General features: G+C 38.7%; 1 pseudogene across 1 annotated transcript in view; it reads left to right on the top strand.

Annotated features, from left to right (window-relative positions):
- LOC149788854 (uncharacterized) overlaps positions 1 to 19,937 on the top strand; it is a 40,933-nt pseudogene extending 20,996 nt beyond the window's left edge. The window contains exons 2-3 of the transcript XR_016424452.1: positions 15,258 to 15,370; positions 18,071 to 19,937. The product of XR_016424452.1 is annotated as an uncharacterized LOC149788854 (transcript). The remainder of the gene's footprint in view (positions 1 to 15,257; positions 15,371 to 18,070) is intronic.
- The last annotated feature ends 2,553 nt before the right edge of the window (positions 19,938 to 22,490 follow it).

Raw genomic sequence — 22,490 nt, 5'->3', positions numbered from 1 at the left:
GCCCAGAAAAATATTAATTGGTATGTTTAATAAACCTAGTATATTAAGACACGGTTCTGAAACCGTGAGTGATGATAATTTTATCAAATGGATATATCGCATATATAAAAACAAAAAACAAGCCAGAGACGATGATTTAGAATACAGAGGTCTCCTTGAAGAAGTAAGAGAAGATTATAACGAACAGGTAAAACAACTAGAATTCCCGCAACAGATAGAACAACAACGGTCTCCTTCACCGCAGCAAAGGTTGTTTTCGGAACTTGAAAGGACTGAGGATTTACTTAAGCAAGCAAAGAAAACTACTGGTAGTGGTCTTAGTGGTCACATTACTTGTCCTGATAATGTTATCAATGATGTATCGCGGCTAGAAGTTCTCATCGGAGGAAAACGTGCCGGAAATAACTCTCCGGAAATAATTAATGAAGGTGCTGATATCTGTCAGCGACTATTTCGCGGCGGCATCATGGATTCTCACATCTATCGAGAACTTATTAACGAACTCGCAGACGGTTATTACAGCGACTAATAATTTTAGTTAGAGAAACAATAATTAAATAAAATGATACTACACGATTCTTTTCGCAGACCAAGAATGGTTAGAGTAGTAAACTCACGATTACCAGTATACGAGGTTGTTTACGGAGATGGAGTCGGTGATGTTGTCAGAGATTTAGTCACAAGGATTGCTCCAAAGGCAGGACCGTTAGCAAAACAATTCGCAATGAAAGCTGTTGATGTTGTCAAGGATAAATCCATTGGCGCTGTTGGTAATCTTGCCGGGAAAGCATTTCAATCAATCAAAGATAGAATAGCACAACTGATACGAAGAAAACCACGTGTGGTTCAACAGCCAGTAAAACTACCATCCACCGAAGCTATGCCGGCAAATGTTAGTAGCGTAGTAAATAAGGCTGTAAATCAGAAATTAACTGAGCTCGCAACAACGGGAATTACCTCCAAAGCGCTGCAAGATAGTTTAACCGCTAATTTGATAGCTGGTAGTGGTTTCCGACGATGACAACATTTTTTATTTAGACCGTTGTATTCATAATAAAATGTTTGCACACAAATCCAATGACGCGTTTGATATGTCCAAACCAGTACTTAAGGATGATTCTTTACGTGATTTTCAATATTATTCTTATGATGCTCGTACTCCTGATCAGCGTGGGCGAACTGAACTGCAAGCCCAGGATACAAGTAGATATTTCTTACCCGCTGAGGCTTTCATAGAAGTCGAAGGTAGATTAACAAAAAATGATAACACCCTTTATGACGCAGCTGATAAAGTTGGTTTTGTTAACAACGGCATCATGGCGTTATTTAAAAGCGCCATATACGTGATAGATGGAAAAGAAATTGAAACAATTCATGATAATATCGACGTTGCCACAACAATTATCGGTTTAGCAAGATATTCGGATGATTATACTAGATCAGCTGGACCGTCAATGATGTTTGCAAAGGATGCCAGGGACGTTGCTGATCAAAGTCCTTATATTTTTAGACAACCACGCAACAATCTTGGAGTCGCCGATGCTGATGTTGAAGATTTATATTTTCCAAACCTGAATCATAATCTAGGATTTGCAGCGCGTAAAGCCATGTTAAATGGTGCTGGTCAGTTCTCGTGTGTGATTCCGCTGTCTCATATATTTGGATTTTGCAGAGATGTCCATAAGGTTATATTCGGCTCCAAACACACAGTTGTACTTGTACGAAAAGGTGGTGATGATGATGCTATCTGGCGTGCGTATCATCGTTTAATGTCATTTATGGGACGCGACCTTAACGTGGATACTGGTCTGCAAATATCACAAAAAGATTTTACAACGTTGTATCCGATATATTACTTTTCGTTGGAACATCTTGATCTTGTTAAACAATCTGTTGTTGATTTACATTTCAAAGCTCGTATAGGCGGTCCTATACTAGCTGGTGGTTTTAGAGCGATCGCTGTTATACTTTCCGATAAGGCAGTGTTGCTTGAGGGTATTGGCGGCCGAATGAGAGTCATCGATGCACCAGTGGAAAACTTGTAAACAATTAGATCAATATCGTATTAAATAAAATGTCATACAGTTATGTTAATGTCACTCTGACTCCTGGTCAGGCGAAGAAATTACAATCGAAAAACGCGAGCACATGTGGGACATCAATAACGTTAAAACACGATCAGCTAGCGGGCGGTCCAAACAAACTGTCATTGACCAAAACTCAGCTAAAACATTTCAACAGCGCGAAGCAGGGCACGAGTGGAGTTCGACTTGATCTCTCTCCGGCCGCGGTCAAAGATATGGTTAAAAATGGAGGTATATTTCCTCTTCTCGCAGCGATAGCAGCACTGATAGCTGCTGCTGCTCCCGCAGTCGCAAAGGCAGCCGCGTTAGGAGCAGTAGGAACCGCAGCTGGAATGGCACTAAAGAAAGCCACCGGGAAAGGACACAAAAAAAGGGATCCGATCTAAGACTACCGGGAACTCCGGCGTCATGGTACCCAAAAAGGTTTTGAAAACACTTCCAGCATTGAAGCTTCCAGCTTCTAACTTTGATTTACTTGATGCTGTTAAACAATTACGTATAAAGAACATCAGAGGTGTATTTATGCGAGATGAATTACCAGCACGACCAAACAGCACAGAAACAGGAATTATTAATCTCGACAACAAGGGAGGCCCTGGAACTCACTGGGTTGCTTACACGATCGACCCACGCGGAATTATCTATTTCGATTCGTACGGGCTAGCACCGCCAGTTGAATTTCTCAGGTACGTCCAAAGATTTTCAATTCCAGTTTGGCAGTCAACGTTACCAACACAAACACTAACCGATCCTCCGATATGTGGTCAGCAGGTATTGAATGTTCTTGATGCGATCTCGAAATCAGCGATTCCTCCTCCCAAAGTCGTGCACGAATACACGTTGGAAAATCATCAATGATTTCCAAATTTAAACAACCCCATAACAGATAATGGTTGATATTTACGGAAGATCAAGCAGATCCAAGGAGCGCCGCAAAGACGTCGATTTATCGAAGTATGCGACCAAAGATGAAATTGATGATCTTTTAAATCTAACCGGGATAGACCCAGATGAGGTTGTTATTTTTCAAGACAGACACGGCAAACTAAGAACCCGTAACATTAGGTGGAATGAGATAATTCGCAGGGTTGTTGGAGCTGTCATGGACAACATCGTTGTATTCACTGACAGCGGCAGAATCAGAGATTCGTCGATATCAATTGCGATGCTGCGAGATGATGCACGAAATGTCGCAGGGGGGCGTGTAGCGAAGACCGGTGATACAATCACAGGTGAACTCAGCATGAACGGCAACAAAATAACCGTTCTAAAAAATCCGGAAGGTCCCGAAGATGCCGCAAACAAACAATATGTAGACACCGTTGACGGTAAACTAGCCACGTTGCGGGCAGAGTATGATGTTCACGTGGGCGCGTTTGTAAGATTTCGAAGAAACACTCAAAAAACTGGTGAGACCGTGGATAAGTTCTTTGGGGTTCCTCCAGTCGTCGATGTGAAACTCGTTGATATCAAGACCGACATTGACACAATCAAACAAACACAGCAGGATATCGTATCGGGAATTCCTGAGATCGTTAACAAAACCAGTTTGATTAAAGTCCCCACTGGAGTTACTCCCGGGCAAATCACCAACATCGCATACACGGTATCATCGGGATTCGCAACATGGTCCCGACAAAATAATACTATCAAATACACAGCAACAGTCACTGGCGTGTACAGGTTGTCTGTGTTTTCAGCCGCTAAATTTGAAATCTTCACAACATATCCCTGGAGACATTCCACCGATAAGTATTCCGGGGTTGTAACCGTAATACTAAACAGCGGAACCGAAGAAATATTTATACTTGAAGCCGCAGACGAGAAATTAACCGCAACATCCTACTGGTGGTGTTTGGAATTCGTCGCAGAAACACCTCAATTGGTTACCGCGTAATTGAAAATCACCAGCGATTTTAAATAATGTCAACGACAACATTGAAATCCGAAGGATTGCCAGATGCTCAGCAATACCGGTATGATCAGGTACGCGAGTGGCAATCAACGTTGAAAAACACCATTGACAGATGTGCAACAAAAATAAAAAAATACAAACGCCGCGTAACTGCACTAGATATAACAGTGTACTCGGTATCCGCGGTAGTTGCATCCACGGGTGTGCTATTATCAGCGCTAACTCCGGTAACGACCGCAATCGCTATCACAATCACAATTTCAGCATCAACGACAATTGCGGGAGTCGCCAATATCATCGCGAAAAAATATCCTCGTGCGCGACAGCAAAATTGCACGAGTATCAACAACTAGCCAACGCGGCCAACAGCGCCTACTCGAAACTGTCCTCGTTGATATCATCTAGTGTAGACGACAACAACATATCAGATCCCGAATTCACGCTGATGTCCAACGTGTACAGCGATTATGAGCGCACAGCGAATACTGAAACCGCAAACGGTTTTCATTTGAAAACGAAGAAGATAAATAATGACGGATATACTTCAGCATCGAGCGCTGCTCGACATAGCCGCGAATACAACTCCGGTAAGGACCACAATGATATCAATATCGTCGACGCAACCAGAGTTCAGCATTAATTTTCCAACTGCAATTCCAGTTACCGAAATTGCGCTGGCACAATTACGAGTATATCACAGTTGGCCCAATATCAGGGCGACATCATTTCACGGACAATCGCCGAATAACTCATTTGTTTTTTTGTATCAGAATAACGCTGATGGAACCCCAGATTGGAATACTATTACACTTCCCACTGGGAGTTATCAGATCGAAGAAATCAACAAAGAAATACAGCGTCAAATAAAACGTGTCACCGGAAAAGAAGCAAAGATCAGCATATCAGCACACGAGCCAACGTTGTCAACGGTCATCGAAATCTCAACGCCGGGTTACCACGTAGACATTAATAACAGTTCAATCAGAACAGTATTAGGATGGCCTCGAAATCCACCACCGGCACCACCGATACCACCCCCTGCACCCGAAAAATCCGATTACATCACTGACGCGAAGTCATATCACGGAATTACACCCGGTTATAGGCCGCGTCTGGATGATATAAAAGGTGCAACGGTGGATAGGTGGATCCCTTCTCTTAGTGACGGCTGCGATATTGTGTTGACTTTTACTCGTGCAACATATTCAACGGGGGTGGGAGGATTAGGATTTCGTGTTTATCTGAGTGAAATTACTGAATTTTTTAAAACTATTAATGTGGCGCACCGCACGCAACTAGCGCATCTACGGCAACGCTTCCAAGAACATCTTTCTGATGTAACAGGTTCACGTGGAGAAATTATTAAGCAAATCGAAATATTAAATCAGATTGCCGCAGATATGGAATATATTAACCAGCGAATGATTCAGGTAGTAACTAACAGTAGCTCCATCATTAAACAACAATTTTTGGATAAGTACTCGCTGACCGAAGCTGAACTACCGAATTTTAAATTACCAGGATATGTTTCCCCGGCCATCTTGCGAAAATTCGTCACTGATATCGTCGATGAATACTTCGATGACATACTTGCACAATACAAGCGAATACTACCAGAACCCGTTATCTTGGCACATGATAATTCCACCAGCGGTGATGGCCGGCATATTTCTCCGGGCATAGTGAATATCACCGATGTCGTCGCGGTCAATCTTGTGTGTTATGTCATCGATGGCAGCTACAGCATAAACACGAGCGAATCAAATCAAGCCCAGCAGGGGTTTATATTGTATTCATTTACTCCTACACAACCGCCTGGATTTTTAATCGTGCAAGAGCCAATCAATCCAGTATTTCTGCGGTGTCATAATCCGACGCTGACAAGAATAAATTTTAAAGTCACTGACCAACAGCAGCGACTGTTGGACCTGCGTGGGGAAACAATTAGTGTGAACTTGCTAGTGAAATCTTCCAATTAGCGATATCCATAACATAATAACATGTCATCGTGCAGTGATTTCACCGACACTGATTTTATTGTTAGTGAAACTGAATCTGAATTCGAATCTGAATTCGAATCTGAATCCGAATCTGAATCACTTCGTGATTGCAGCGATTTCAGTGATTCCAGCGATTCCAGTGATTTCAGCGATTCCGATGATAGCCCGGTCGGAAACGCTAACATTTCAATCAACAACAGCAACGTCGTGATAAATTATGTTAAATAAACACAATAAATATAATGACTGAAAGATTTTACCAGCATGTTCGCGTGCACATACTTGACCGAAAAGAACTTGCCGATGCGATCAGAGCCGCATTTACGCGAAATGAAAATGATCGATACCAGCTGAAAGATACCCGGATACGGGTGGGAAATGCTTTGCATTTTAGCGGCAGCACCGATAAAATATTGCTGAGCAGTGACGATATCGAGCGACTGCGTGACAGCGATTACATTTATGTGTTCTTCAGCGATGACGAAATTTTGAACTATGCACATTCTTGTTTGACCAGGGAGCAGTTAGTTGACGTTCTCGCGGGCGGAAATATTCCTTGATATCACATTTAAACATATATATTCGGGCAAATATAACGTGATGAGATTCTCATATATCCGCGCCAAAAATATACACTACCTGGAAGATCTGAAAATTATTGCCGTTGGAAGAGGATATAATTCAGTCTTTGACAAACTCAGACGGCAGCGCAGACACGCTTCCGTTGACCTTCCTGATGACGAATTACGTCACCTTTTAGCTTTCATCGGAGAAGGCGTTTATGAGTTTTCAACGGGCGAAATGTCAAGCGATGATGACGAGGAATTATTTATTGACCACAACAGCGTATTATGCGAATACAACGACGTTAACAAATCCTTTTTTGTGAGAATTCTTTATGACACTTTCCAGCGCGATAAAGGTTTTCGAATGGATTATCAGGAAACTAAATCACGTCCTGTTCGCGACGTTGATGCGCTTAAATTTCTTGAACGAATCATGATAACAGTGTTATCAAGTTGACGCAGTTGTTGCTCCCAGTCCGTCGTGGATTTATCCACGACGACACAGGGCGTTTTTGAAACACAAGGTGTTTCCGGGCAATCTTATTTTTTACCGTGGGTTTCGCGTTACGATGACGGTAAAAAAAATGTGCAAAAAAATTTTTTTTTGTCAAAATGCTGCAATTATTCGCTAAAATAATTATTATCAAGAAATTTTCCCCGAAATTATTCGTCGATGAGTAATTTATCGAGCTTATCAGAAAGAACCTTTGAGAGTTTTTCTTGCTCAAAGATCTTTCCGATGTCATCGAGGATCTTTTTTATGGTCCGAGCCACCTGCACGAAGGTCTTAATTTGGTCTCGGTGTTGACAGATAATTTTGTATCTGAGTTCATCATTTAGTAGCTTTACAGTTCTGTATTCTCGCTTATGACTTTTATAACCTTGTGCGCGAGCTTCCGAAATGCTATCATACTGATCCTGCAGCCACGCTGAATTAAAAATTTCGCTCGATTTTGTGAATTTCCTTACGGCGTTGATTTATTCGGTGAGTGTTGCAACTGTTTCCTCGTTCATTATACCTATAGCGGCTTTGTCTCTCTAATATAATGTCAAACTTAAACAGGCTCATAAAAAGATATAAGCGCATCATACTTTTTCGAGTATACAAATTTTGTTATAAGATTAATATTACGGTAGATTGATGCCGGTTTTATCTCAAAATATTTAGCGGCGGAATTCATCGACGGGAATTCTATTTCATCTGAGTCCATGACGGCAACGACCGGTCTCGAAGGAATCCTTTGAGTAGCTCTTGTTGAGTTACGGTTATTTTCGCTCTGAGTAACTGCTCTCAAGTTTTCTATGCGATTATCCAATTTATCTCTGTTAATGTGGTCGATAACTAATCCCGCAGGAATCGGACCGTAATGGCACTCGAAAACAAACCTATGAATACGATAAGTTTTTCCTTCACCAGGTTTATAGACCCTAATTTGTTTATAACCATGTTTATCAATATTTCCGAGTGGAATTTATAGTTTACAGTTTCTAACTGCTCCGTCTGCTGAGGCTTCGTAGTTATCGTAGATGGGATGTCTTCTGAATTTCATTTGTCTATACTAGATGGCATTTGTTTGTCTAAATAGTAGATTTGGTGGTTGTTGATATACTCTTGTTCCGTAAATACGCGATTGTGTTTGCGCCGATAATATCGGGCGAACTCGCAAAATCTTTTACCACCGCAACTTGAGCACAATTTTGTTTTTCCGCGGACTGCAACGTCGCACACCGCGCAGGTAACCCGCCGTTAGACCCTCGCTTGAAATTTTGATTATGAGAAGCACAATATTCTCCGACACATTTTCGTTGACAGCGTTTTTTGGTCCCGACAATTTTCCAGTTGCAATAGTTTTCAGGCATATATAATTGGCTTTTTTTTAATTAGACAATACTTGTCCTATTGTTATATATGGAAGAATTTGACAGATTGTCATCGATAAGACCAACCGGCGGCCGGTTTGACCTCGATAGGTTAACCGGCGATACACAACGAAAAAAAATTGACAACGTTAAATAGCATCATCGGGCGCGCGAAACAGGAATTTCGTGCCGATGGTGCATCTCACGTATTCTCGACCTATAAAATTATCAGCGAGAGCTCCGATGATATCTTTGAAGAACTGTTTGGAGAAAAAGATTTTTTCAATGATGTCATTGACGGTACAATGACGGATGCACGCGCTAGCAGTATCATTAAATATCTCGATGATACCAATCACAGTATACTAATAAAATTTATAACCGGAGTCATCGACGAGAACGGCGAGGAGAAGTGGATTATTCGTGATAAACGTGATCCTGTCCTTGCCAACGGGAAAACAGTTTTATTAAGTCGTCATAGCAGACCAGGGATGCTTGTTGGAATTGATAGTCCATATTATGTCAGAGCGTATCCTGTAACTGCGGTTGTTTACGGAATATATCCGCTAAAGAAACCAAAAATCGATGAACTTGCTCCGATGCGGATGACTGGAAATGCGAGCATTTCTGCGTTGAACTGTGTAGCCGAGCGGGTAATGGAACACTTCAGCAACGCAGTGCGGGGCAACGGTTTAACGCCGTCGAGAAAATCCAAGATAACAACGTGGGCCAATCGAGTCAGCGACAGTGGGGCATCAATAGCTGATGTTGCTGCGTTGGAACGTTTGCTGAGATTTCCTATAACTGAAATCATTGACCGGAGAAGAATTATACAAATCAAAATACAACTGTTACGGATCGCCGATAACAATTATTGATCATAACAGTCACGCGAGGACGGAATCAGTTAGGATATTTCCGCGAGATCGTGTTGTAAGGTTTTACGACGGAAACATATTCGACTGTATTTATGAGGCAAGCAAAACAGATCCTGTGTCGGTGTGGCTATTTAAAAGCGATGAAGAATCCGAGTATGACCAGTTTGTGAGACCTAGCGGAGAAGTATATAGAACCGAGACGTTACAGCGCGATATGAGAAAACTCGCGGTAAACTACTCAGTTCCCGCCGACTCGTTAGATCAGTTGCTGACGCGCTGTTTCACTGTTCCTAGTGTTGCCGCGCACATAGCCAGAGAACGAAACTCGTGGAAACCAACCAGCGATAGATTCCTCGAGGATATCAAACTGAGTTGTGTTGAATACGGTCACGGCGGGCTGTGGAATATTCCGTATGATTACCACGACATGATATCCGTAGATATGACCGCGTGTTACCCGGGAAGTTTTCTCGGGTACGGATTGTGTAGTAAATATTTTGCTAGATTTGGACATCCGACTAGTTTGATGACCAGAGTGTCAATTAATGGTCCGCTGCCCGATTTTGACCTCACAGGATTCGCCCGAGTAACATCATTTGGATTCGCTGCAGGATTACATCCAATCAACTACGCGTGGTTCGGCCGACACCTTGCAGAGAAAGGTTGGGCTGTTATTGTGTTGTTACGATATATGCTTGACAGTGGCATACTAACATCGCTGACTGTCGGTGAAGCAATTATATGCTATCACAGGCAAACTACAGTTTGGTTACCAACCCCAATTATTGATGAGGAGCTCATGACGGGGTGGACTCCCAAAATGATCAAGGACTATATTAGCTGCAGAGAGAGTGCAGCGAAAGATCTCGGACGAAGGTTAATAGGGAAGTTTACTCAGGGCGCAGCATTTGATCACAAAATACATCACAGCAGATTAATCCTTGATGATGCCGAATTGAATTTTATAATAGCTGACGCCGCCGCAAGAGATATATTTTGTCACCGTGAAGATGCGTTGTTGTCGAGCGGAAAAAAATTGGGAACGATTATTAGTTACCTTGATGGAGAATCACGCCAGTTTACACACTTGAAATCATCGATGTTGTCTTATGTTTCTGTGAATTTGCTGTCGATGGTAAACAGATTTCTCAGCACCGCAGTGAGAGTTGCGACGGACTCATTTTATATATCAAAAAAATACCTGACGTCGGTGAAAAGCATCGTCGGGGAATCGACATCTTGGGGGTGCTGGAGAGTGAAGAATGAGCGATTACACGAATACTGCGGATCGGTTGATGTTGAAATTAAAGACACTTATCGTGATATGACTGAAACATCTTCGACAGCGTCAACGTTACCGTCGGTACACGATCCTGTTACAAGACATAGAACTGTTTATCTGAATGGACCAGGTGGCTGTGGTAAGACAACTCGAGTGATTGAGTTATTTCGAAACTCTGACATGATAGTGTTAACTCCCACACAAAGACTTGCCAGGGAAATGAAACAACGCGGAGTTAATTCTTGTACTTATCACAGTTTTTTCAAATATAGCGGAGGCGAATGGACTCCTGAGCGAATGGGCACAAAATATATTCCTGAAGTAATTATGTGGGATGAAGCAGATACCGTGCCACTAGATACAATTAAAAGGTTCCTTGAGTGGTTGTTGACGAAAAATACTGCGGTTATTCTGTGCGGTGACCACGGCCAACCACCGCCGTTTACAGGCGAATCTCCGCATGATTGGCTGAAGAACTTTGTTGATTATTACGAAGAAATCGATGACGACATCAGAGCACTTGATGATCAACTAAAGAAGTTTAAAAAGCTGATTAGGCTGCAGAATAATAAAATTCAGTGCATAGTTATGCGCAAGGTGATTCCGAGGACATCAATGAAAGACTTCCTGGAAACGTGGACCCCAAGTGATCTCATAGTGGCAAGTAGAAAAGTGGTCAGAGACGCACTTCAACAGCGATTACTTCAGCTGCACAAAGAAAAATTCCCAACGCTGCCGGTACCGTTATGTTATAGACCAACAGACACACGACTACAAAATATCGATGTTGATATCCCCGGGAAATCAGAAAAGCATTAGTTAGTGTTAAATGATATTGTGTTAGTTGATATCGATGTTGTCGACGCTGGACTTACCGCGAATAAAACCCCGTGGATGTTAGGATACGCTATGACAATTCACTCCGCGCAGGGATTAACCATCGAAGACACAAAAGTCTGGATCGTTGATGATCGCATCGAGTGGTCGAATTTAGTTTACTTGGCCGTGTCAAGAGTGCGAAGAATATCACAGCTGGGAAGAATTGTGTTAGATACGTCAACGGCATCGGCCGCCAATAAGTCAGTGTTGATCGACACGATAAGAAAAAAATTAACCAATTGCAAACACAGCGACAAAAAAAATAATCGGGAGTTTGATCCCAAACAAAGTTTGGATGTTGAATTTGTAGTCGAGCTGCGACGACAACGACGTAATCGCTGCGTGAATTGCAATTGTGTAATGTTATGGAAATATCCGAAAAATGACCCAAGACAGTTTACGTTAGACAGAAAAAATAGCAAACTTGGCCACACACGTGAAAATATCATGTTGACCTGTCTTGAGTGTAATAGACGCAGAGGCGCCGCTGCAGCTAGTGAATCACTTTAGTGATCGAATCACTTCAGTGATTTGGGCGGTAATTGTGTATCATCGGGAATCACCTGAAGTTGCTCACGGGTGAATCCGCGTTGAGGAGCAGTTGAATCTAATCTATAGATTGCTGGTCTGCCAGTGGATCTTGTCACGGTGGATATCTTATGTGTGGTAACACTCCAAATGGGATCAGTCGCTCTTCGTTTACCACCTTCAAGTTCGCCTGGTTCGTATAAATATCTAACTGTAACATTACCCATCATTGGCTGTGTTGAAATATTATTTCGTTGTATTTGTATATATTTTTTTGTGATCGCGATGGCAGGTTTCATGTTGGTGGCTCGGGTGATCTCGTTATTTAACGCAGTTATCACACTTGGTAATCTTTCAACCCATTCGCGCGATCTCGCATCTTGAATGAATTCTTTCGCGTATTGATATCCAAATAATCTTTCGGCGAGTGTTCGATTAAATCTCTCAACGATTGCCTGATCACGATGAATTTCAGTGTGTCCTCGTCGTATGGTAACGTTATGTTGCTTCATCACCGATGATACTGCACCTTGAAATTCTTTGCCAGGATCAACTTGTAGCAGATGTGGCCATCGTAGACCACCTTGTGGTCCAGGCCGTCGCTGATAAATTCGTTTAAACGCATCGGATACCTCAGACGCCGTTTTAGTTGTTAACGGTTCCGCATCTTTGTATCTACTTGCAACATCAACCACTGTTAACGCGTATTTATATGTTTTTCGACGAACAACATCATGTGGCAGAAATAGTATGTCAGCCTGATGAACTTCGTTGGGTACACTAACATCGAAATGCGCGAAGTGAATTTGTTTGGGCGGTGGTAAATAAATTTGCCATATTGCCTGTTTCGATATCAAATTTTTGGCAACCTCTCTTGTTACCGACGCTGACTTGGCGAGTTTATTAATTGCTGCGTTACCTCTCCAGTATCCGATCGGGGAATAATAAATCGACTTCATTGGAGATGCTTGCATTGTTATTAATTACTAGCGCCTAATACTAGTTTAGATTTCATTGCGGATCTTATTAACCAGTTAGCGAGTGACTCTTTAAGAGATTTATTTTTGATGACGTTTAGCGCGTGAATTAACTTCACATCCGCGATATGTCGTTGCTGCAAATCAGGATTTTTATAAGCTACATCATGAACATGACAAGACGCATCGATAGCATTTATCGGATACTCGCCAGTTTTTGGTTGATTTTCGCTGTCAAGTCTTATGTCAAGTCTGGTTCCAGGACCGCAGTAGTTGTATCCGGGAATGTGTTTTTCCCCCGGATACTTTGCCCAGGGAGTTCCAGGGAGTTTTCCAAGTTGGGCTGCGATGTCGCCTCCGCTAAACTTTTTTTTTTGAAATCTAAATTTTTTTGTGCCACATCGAGCACATATTCCTGTGAGCGCCTGGCGATTGTTTTTTGTCGTAATTGTTGTTAAGTCATTTGTTGGGGTTCGTGCCTTACACTTCACACAATATAAATCCATAATGCTATTCATTTGTATACAAATGGAAGTCACTGATTTTTCCGCGACGAAGAAAAAAGAACCAGTAAAACATAATAGTGTGCTACCAAATTCTATCCGCATGATCATCATAGGACCATCTGGGTCGGGTAAAACACAGCTGTTGTTGAATCTGATAATGAAGTGGATGAAATGGGATAAATTATATTTGGTAGCACCATCTGTGGACGATCAGCGATGCTACGATGTGATAAAAGATTTCAACGAGAGTGCAAAAGCGGCCATAGGAAGCGATAACGACATAGTTGAGTTTATAACTGACATCAATGACGCGCCTGGCGTAGATAGCATTGATGGATCAATTAACAATCTAGTTGTGTACGACGATGTTATGCTGGATAAGCAAGCAAACCCTGCGAGAATATTTTCTCGTGGTCGTCATAAAAACACTGATGTCATTTATGTAACTCAACGTTATACACAAATTCCAAAAGTGATCTGAGATAATTGTAACCTACTCGCGGTGTTCAACGGAGTCGACGTACACACGCTACGAAATATTCATCAGAGTTGGTGCAGCGGAGACATGGACCTAAATAAATTCAAAAATTTCTTTAGTCATGCTCAACGAAAACCACACGGGTTTGTGACGATAAATTTACACGACCCCAGGACACGATATCGAGTTGGACTTGATACGTTATTTTGTTGAGAGCAGCAGGGAGGGCGCTAAATCACGATGGTTTTATTATGTAATCGGTGCAGCAATAACGTTTCCAAGACTAGATTACACGTTTAAACCTGTTATTTTGGTAAATAGACACCTTTATTGTCATTGTTGCCAAAATAAGGGTTTGTTTTCCAAAATAAGACTTATTTTTTGTAAATGGATTGATAGAGATGATTTCAGGCGGAAAAAACTTGTATGATTCGCCCTCCCTGCTGCTCAAGGTTTTATTATATTAATATATTGAACACGAAAATTAACTTATTCTAATGTCTAAACAGAAAGATCTTAACTTTCACTGACACTTAGGTAATAACCTAACGAAGGTGATGCATTATTAAGATGCCTTCATATCACACGAAAGACTCAACTAGAAACTTACATATAAATGAAATGTCTTGTCTATTGTATGGGTAGCCTGATTTGTCTGCTACTTTGTCAGAGACAAAGAATTGTCTCATTAGCTGCAGAATCAGTCTATGCCCAATAATATATTAAACACCGTATCTAAATAACAGTTATTATTATTATCATTATTATTATTATTATTATTATTATTATTATTATTATTATTATTATTATTATTATTTCCATATTAATAAGCAAATAATTCACGTCTTTCTCATATTAAGGTAGCCATGTACACTATAATCCATGAATTACTTATGTATTACTTATGTATTATGCTGCCCATTATACAATCATTTTTTTCAGTAACACTAAGCAGTTTGATAAATCTAAACTTTACAAACCTGTGGAACCTTTATTTAAAAATTGTTTAATTTACATTGATGAATGATTTGTCATTCGAGTTGCATTAAAACCGTATACATCTTGTTCTTTGCGGTAGGTGGTAAGGTTAAAACCCTTTAGATTGCCATCTCTGAAATACTATCCAGGCAGATTTAGATTAGGACGCCCCATTCAATTACATATTTCACAGAGGGTTGAAATTAGGCAGTGGGACACAGAGAGAGCCAGTCGCTTGTTCTTCGGTTTCACACAAGGAAATTAAGTTTCTGCTTCATTACACAGTTTCACGCAAGGAAATTAAATCCTTTGTTATATTGTTATAGGCAAAGAAGAATTCCTACGTTGCTTTATGCTCTGGTCATAAGTGGATGCTGCATTGAGAAAGAGATTGGTTTGGAGACTTGTGATTTTCGAATTCTTGGCTTAAAAATATCAGGTAATGTTAAACAAATCTGATAACAACTCAGCAAAATATATTTTGGGACAGAATATGAATTCCATTTGCAACTGGATATCACATGTTATTTAGGTAGTTGGGATATAAAATGTATACGTAATTGGGACATAACATGAATATTTAATTGCAATATAACATGTATTCGTAATTGAGATAAAGCATGTATACGTAACTGAGACATAACATGCTTTAGTAACTGAGATATAACATTTATTTCATTGATAATTTGGGCAAAACATGTACATATCAATAATCTTTGTTAATGATTATCACGCTAGAAATTAAAATATGTGTAATTTCACGTAATGAAGAAAAATAATACTTAAGAATTATAAGGTTTTATATCATAACTATTTTGAGAATTCTTTCTACCAATATATATCTTATTCTACGATAAGGATATATAGATATCGTAAACATAGTATGGAATACAATTATAGGTGGAGTTTTATTTATATATAATACCAGTGTGACTGTGTATGCCTACCTTAATATGATCAGGGCAGCTTCTGCAATGGTCTTCCGTCTTTATGATTAATGTGCTTGTATAAATATACCTGACAAACGTTATCTCTGTTTCATCTCTAATGATCATATAACAGTATAGCTTTATGGAATCCTATGTTGTATTACTGATTATCATGCTTTTATTCTACCAGTATGCCTGTCTTTACGTGGCATATAATGCCTCTATTTTAGCTCTGTTGGTCATATATCAGGATAGAGTATGGAATGGTATGTTGTCTTCATGAGCATCATGTTTGTATAATACAAGTTTTATACTTGGCACATTAGTAGTCATATATCAGGATATAGTATGGAATGATATGTTGTGTTCATGAGCATCATGTTTGTATAATACAAGTTTTATACTTGGCACATTAGCAGTGATATATCAGGACAACGTATGGAATGATATGTTGCCTTGATGATAATCATGTTCGTATAATATCGATATTGCGCTCAATACTTGGCATAATATGGCTCATTTTAGCTCTACTGGTCTTTGATCAGAAGAGTTTACGGGATAATATATTATATATCACATTTCCATCTGTTACCAAAATTTTATTTCACTATTCATAACTTTTTTTTGTAGACTGGCTTGGAACATTAAATACATATTTATCTCATTGTCTAGTAGTAAATATGGTGCTGCTCAGATCCACATTATTGCCCCTACAGTGGCCATCTTAGCATCCTTTTTTTACTTCTGCTCCTGAATGGATAGTCATATCTACATGGAGTTCCAGAATTATGTTTGGTAGTAAATGTTCGCTAACTGTTACCACTTTATGTCTTTAACTTTCTGACGACAAGAACCGAAACAAATAAGTTTGCTAAAATCAACAAACAATTTATTTCTTTATAATATAAATCTTAAGAAAAACGAGTATTGTGATTAAAATCCTAAATAATCACAAATGTCCTCTTACAAAACCAGAATAAATGAATTTCTTAATGCATTCCATTGATTCATAATGTGCCACAATATTGTAATCCAGAATGGTTTTGAATGAGTCCTCAATAATCGTAAAATCCGTTTGAATTCATAAAGCCAGTGAGAACTTTGTAATTCCAATGAATATTTTATATTAATAATTTCTCCCAAATAGTATCTGAACATAAATAACAATGACATCGCAAACTGATTTTAAGATAGGAATAAAAGTTTTGATTATAAAACCTCTATTAATATACAAAATGTCACATGCCATATGACAGCATAATGCCTTAGAATTCCGTACAAGATAGTAATTTAACAAATCCAAAAATATAGAATCTTAAGACTGAATTCCAATAGTATTGAATATCCTATTACACCAATAGTCTTAAATGTCTTGGTATACTTATAAAGTCATAAGACGTTTACAAAAATCCAAAATAATATGTTGATCCCATTTTCAATAACCATTTTAGTAATTCCAATGAATAATTTGAATAAAAAAACTTCTCCGATAATTTATGATTTAAACAAGACAGAAATAAACTCAGATGATTTTCGTTGTTTCCTCTAAAACAGGAATGAATTATGTGTCTATCATCTTCTAAGTTTTTCCCACTTGACGTACGGCGCTAAATAATGTGAACGAAGTTTCTAATCTATTTGTAAATTAGACTGGGTCTGAAATGCTTCAAACCCATTTTAAAACACTCTGTTTACATTATCACAATCATGGACACACGTTTGATACAAACGATGTAAAAAAATATTTTCTACATGTAGGACTGTAGATCCTCGGATTGAATGTATAGGGAGGTTATTTTATGACAATAAAATGTTCAGAACGGTACACTGGAAAGACAAATACAGTTACAGAAAATCAAACATTTAAATTACAATGTGTCAAGGTTGAAAGAAAAACACAAAAACGGAAGACGGTGCTGGATTTATAATATTATTTGCAATCGTATTATTATTCTGTATCATGTTATATTGTACGATATTATATATTTGTTAGTTCTAACATAATAACCACAATAAAAGTATCTTCTTATCGTAGTGACTGACGTCCTAACTGACTTTATCGATTCTTATTTACCTTTCTTTCTATCAATGATAGCGTATCTGCTGTCAATATATTTCATAAAATGAAATTAATGTAAATAAGTCTAGATGTAACTATCGTGTAAATAATTTCGAAATTAATACTGTATGATTATTTTTCGTTTTTCCAGAAATAACCATATTCTAAGATGAACAAGTACTCATCCACGGGTCTTATGCAGAAATTAAACGACGAGAAAGTCATTATTCTTATACCTGCCATCGCCTTTGTTGGAATCATGATATTGACAGGATTTGTAGGCAACGTCGTTGTTTGTTACTTTTATGGTTATAAGACAAAGACAACTCCTACCTCTTGCTTCATTCAAGGCTTGGCAATATTTGACCTCATAATGTGCACTATTTCAATGCCGATGGCTATTGTTGAAATGCGATTCTTTTACATGTTCCCAGATGTAACGGTATGTAAAATGTTAAGAACGACCAATTTCGTATGTTCAATTTCCTCTGCACTTATTCTCGTTGCCATAGCAATGGAGAGATATAGACGTATATGTCATCCTTTTAGGAGACAAATTACAGTGTTTCAGGCAAGATTTATATGTTTTGTTTCTTTTATTATTTCCTGTACCTTGTCATGGCCAAGTTTTATGTTCTTCACAGTCGTGACTGTAGATGTCTCCATTCCTGGGTCAAGGGCCTTTCGGAAATACGATTGCACGATAGTTAAGGATGATTCTTTAGAGATATACTTATATGCCTTTGTTGCCATCCATATATTGCTTTTCACTTCTGTCGTCGTAGCGCTCACAGTAATGTATATTTTGGTGGGCAGAGAGTTGATTAGACTGAAAAGGACACGAAAATATGAGCCAGCGGAAGCTAGATTATACTCTATACCATCAGAATTTCAGATCAGTGAGAGTAGTGCACCCGGAATGTCGAACACAAGTAAAGACAAACATAACAAATGTTTCCACAATACTAATGTAAGCAAATCCAAAATGCAAGGTAACGGTTCGAAACTGCCAAACAACTTCTTAAAACAGAGTACAAGTTCCAACAAGTACACGACAAATGAAGCTTCAGTTGTGGAAGCAGAGCCTACTAAATCGGAGAACGTAATATTGCTACCAATGATGAAAACATAAAATACCTTAAATTAGAACAAACAAATATTCCAGCCAAACACCAGAAAGAGTGTATTTCTGTAGAGTTCAGTGAGACCGGCTGGACTGAGTCAACCAATTATACGTCTGGAACATTCAACAACGACAACGTTAGCCGTTCAAGAGATAAGAAAATAGATAAAAGTGTAAACACCGTTAGGTACCATACACTCATGCTCGTTATTACAGTAACATTTATAATAAGTTATCTCCCTTATTTATGTTTGGCTATCTGGCGGAATTTTTCAAAGATTTACGAGACAAACAACATGACAGACCTTCAGCTTATATTCTACTCAATTGGTATTCGATCGTACTTTCTGAACAGTTCCCTTAACCCAATGATCTATGGACTCTTCAACTCGCAGTTCAGGCATTTCTTCGCCAGCGTGTTCTGCGCCCGTTGTTTATATAAAACCAACTGTAAATGATGCCGATCTTGGACAACATGCAGGATAAAATCCAATACATGAACATTTACGCAACATATAAGAAGACGATGCACATGGTCATGCAAGGACATTAATTTTGGAAAATGAAAAATGTGACTACAGGAAAAGACAATATAGTTGTTAGTATATCGTATATACTGCTTGCGTCTTCAAATTAATATTTTAAAAAATATAATTTAGACCATTTTTAATCAAAACTAATTTCAAAGCTGAGGGACACACTTGCTTATTTAGCTAGTGTCTGGCATTAAGCTCGTGCAAATTGCTGACCTAACTGGGGGAAAAGCAAGATGGCCACCGAGGTAGGCGGTTAACAAATAAATCCTCTCATGCATGTTAATGATATTACATAGTTAACAGTGTCATGTAGTTATTCATTTCCAGAATAAATTATATGTGATACCTTTATCCTTCAATATATGGTTTCATTGTGTTTGTAGATTATACGTCTTTTGTAAAAGGTATGGAGTTTAGAAATCTCAAAGTGAACTTTCTTTCTCTTGTGTGTATACTTTGTATCACTTTGTACCTTCTTGAGATGATCGCATTGTTGATCCAATTACACAAACTACATTACTTATTCGACACAGTCACTGGGGCTTCTGCATTAAGCTGTAATGAACTCTCTTAACCTGTCCAGATTACTGTTGCAAAATGAATAATAATATGACAACTGTTTAGTCTAGCCTGAACACAAGATTCATGGGTACCATTAAAGGCAAACAGCAAACCATTAACTAGGTCAGCTAAAATCTGACTATCCGGGGACGTGGTTTTGCTATATTCTAGAGGTACCTTCCTGAAATAAAAAATGTTTAAAACGAAACGATATATGTCCTGAAATTGATGTTAACTGGTTAGTTGCCAATTTAAAATTACAGGGAGTTGATTTCTCTTTTCATTTGGAGGATATGGTTGAACGTAATTATTAAAGGACGTTGAAGGAAGTAAAGATATTGCTCAGATGGTAGAAGAGGAGGACTTTCTCCCTTATTGGAAAAATAAATTCTTGATTTTGCCAAAATTTATTTATCTTTTTGCTGCTCTACCATGTCCTCCCATAAAGAAAATGAAATGAATACATTTTTAACATCATTATTTGAGGTGTCAAAATGGAGAGGGTAAAATATATACACTTATAGCTCCTTGTAAGAAAGGGGGACCGAATACGATTCACTTTTAGTCATCTATGTGTTATATCAAACTTTCCTGCATTAACCTCCTTATACTGCATGAAAATGGTTTATGGCAAAACATTGTTTCAGAACATGTATTTGGAACGTTTGTAGGTACTCAGCTAGTAAAATTAGGAAAACCTAACTTGAAAGATATCTCTAAATCCATTAAAAATATTTGTTGGCGCGACGCTATTTATGCTCTATCTCAATGAAAAAATGGACCATCGACTGTGCCGGAATACCTTTCACAATAATTTCTTGATGCAATATGTATCGACAATTCGAAGTCATACACAAGGTGCAAAACACATGTTTGTAGCTGAAGAATTAAGTGTTGATGAAATAAACAAACAAAACAAACTAATAATTTTATACAATACTTTGCTCTGATCTCAAAGATATCCGTGAGGTAGAAAAGAAAATTAGAAGTATTTTAAAAGTGAAAATACCTTCCAAGTAATACTCGACATAATTTAGCTTCTTAGGGTAAGATTACAGAATACATTTATTTAAAAAAATCTAATGAAAACCAAGATACATAAGCCAAAGGCAAGAATGAAATTTGGTCCAGGCAGCTAGGATATGCAATTACTGTCAATGAATCGTCAAAATCTTTTGATCTGGCTAAGCTTTTCACAAAAGTTTTTATTTTAGATTTCTACATTAAACGATTGCCACAAATCAGTTTTGGAAAAGGATTAATTAAAGTAATAATGATATATGCACCTTTTGTAAGTGGGGACATCACACATTGAGGACTTATTTTTCGACTGTAAAGTTACTAAACATTTCTCGGAAATTATTTTTGGAATGGATCTAAACGTTAAACCAAAATTTAAAAATTACACGAAAAGATATTTTTATAGGCACTTAAAAATGTGATGATCTTGCCAACTTTCTAATATTACTTGGAAAATGTTTTATATACCAATCGCCTTGTGCCAAAAAAATTACATCTTGCTCGCACTACTTCAGATGCATAGAAATTAGTAGTGTATTGGGACGTTCACCACTAGACTTCATCTAATGTATAATTGTCCTAAATGAAAGTTGCGTCAATCGGACATCCAATATGAGTAGTGAATGTGGTCACCCTAGCCTCAATGGGAATTAGCATTACAGAGACCCCTGGGTCACTCTAGCCTCAATGGAAATTTAACATGGAGAAAAATCGTGGGTCACTCTAGCCTCAAGGGGAATTTAACATGGGAATTAGTCTTGGGTCACTCTAGCCTCAAGGGGAATTGAACATGGAGAAAAAACCCTGGGCCACTCTAGCCTCAAGGGGAATTGAACATGGGATTTTTTTTTTTAATTTTTTTAAATTTAAATTTAAATTTAAATTTAAAAAAGGGGTAAGCAATTGAATAAATTCATTCTCTTTTCGAGAAATATGGCTGGCCCTGAAAAGGGCCTTTGGGTTTTTCTTCTTCTAACTTCTTAACTTCTTCCACCATCCTCTTATTTTGTCCATCATTCCTTTCTTCTTTAAATCTGATTCAGGCATCCAGTCCTGGTGACCCATAGCACGGAATTTCTCCTGTATTCGTATCCAGTTATTGTTGAGTTTCTCAAAGCTTTCTTTTCTCTTTCTATTTTCTTCTTCTTTTCTTTCCTTAGTCCACTTTTCTTTGATGTTCTTTACCTCTTCCGTCATCACTTTCCTCATTACTTCTTCCGTTTTTGTCAGCTGGTCCAACCCCCATTTCACATGTCGCCACTCCGTCCAATTCAATATCTTTTCTAAGAAGCACCTGACTTCGATGACATTTTCAAGTGCTTCCTTTAAAC

This window comes from Sinohyriopsis cumingii, chromosome 11 (genome assembly GCF_028554795.1).
Source record: "Sinohyriopsis cumingii isolate HCF-2022 chromosome 11, ASM2855479v2, whole genome shotgun sequence".
NCBI classification, from domain to species: Eukaryota; Metazoa; Mollusca; class Bivalvia; order Unionida; family Unionidae; genus Sinohyriopsis; species Sinohyriopsis cumingii.
Note: the sequence above shows the minus strand (reverse complement) of the source record. Positions and strands in the feature narration are given on the sequence as shown.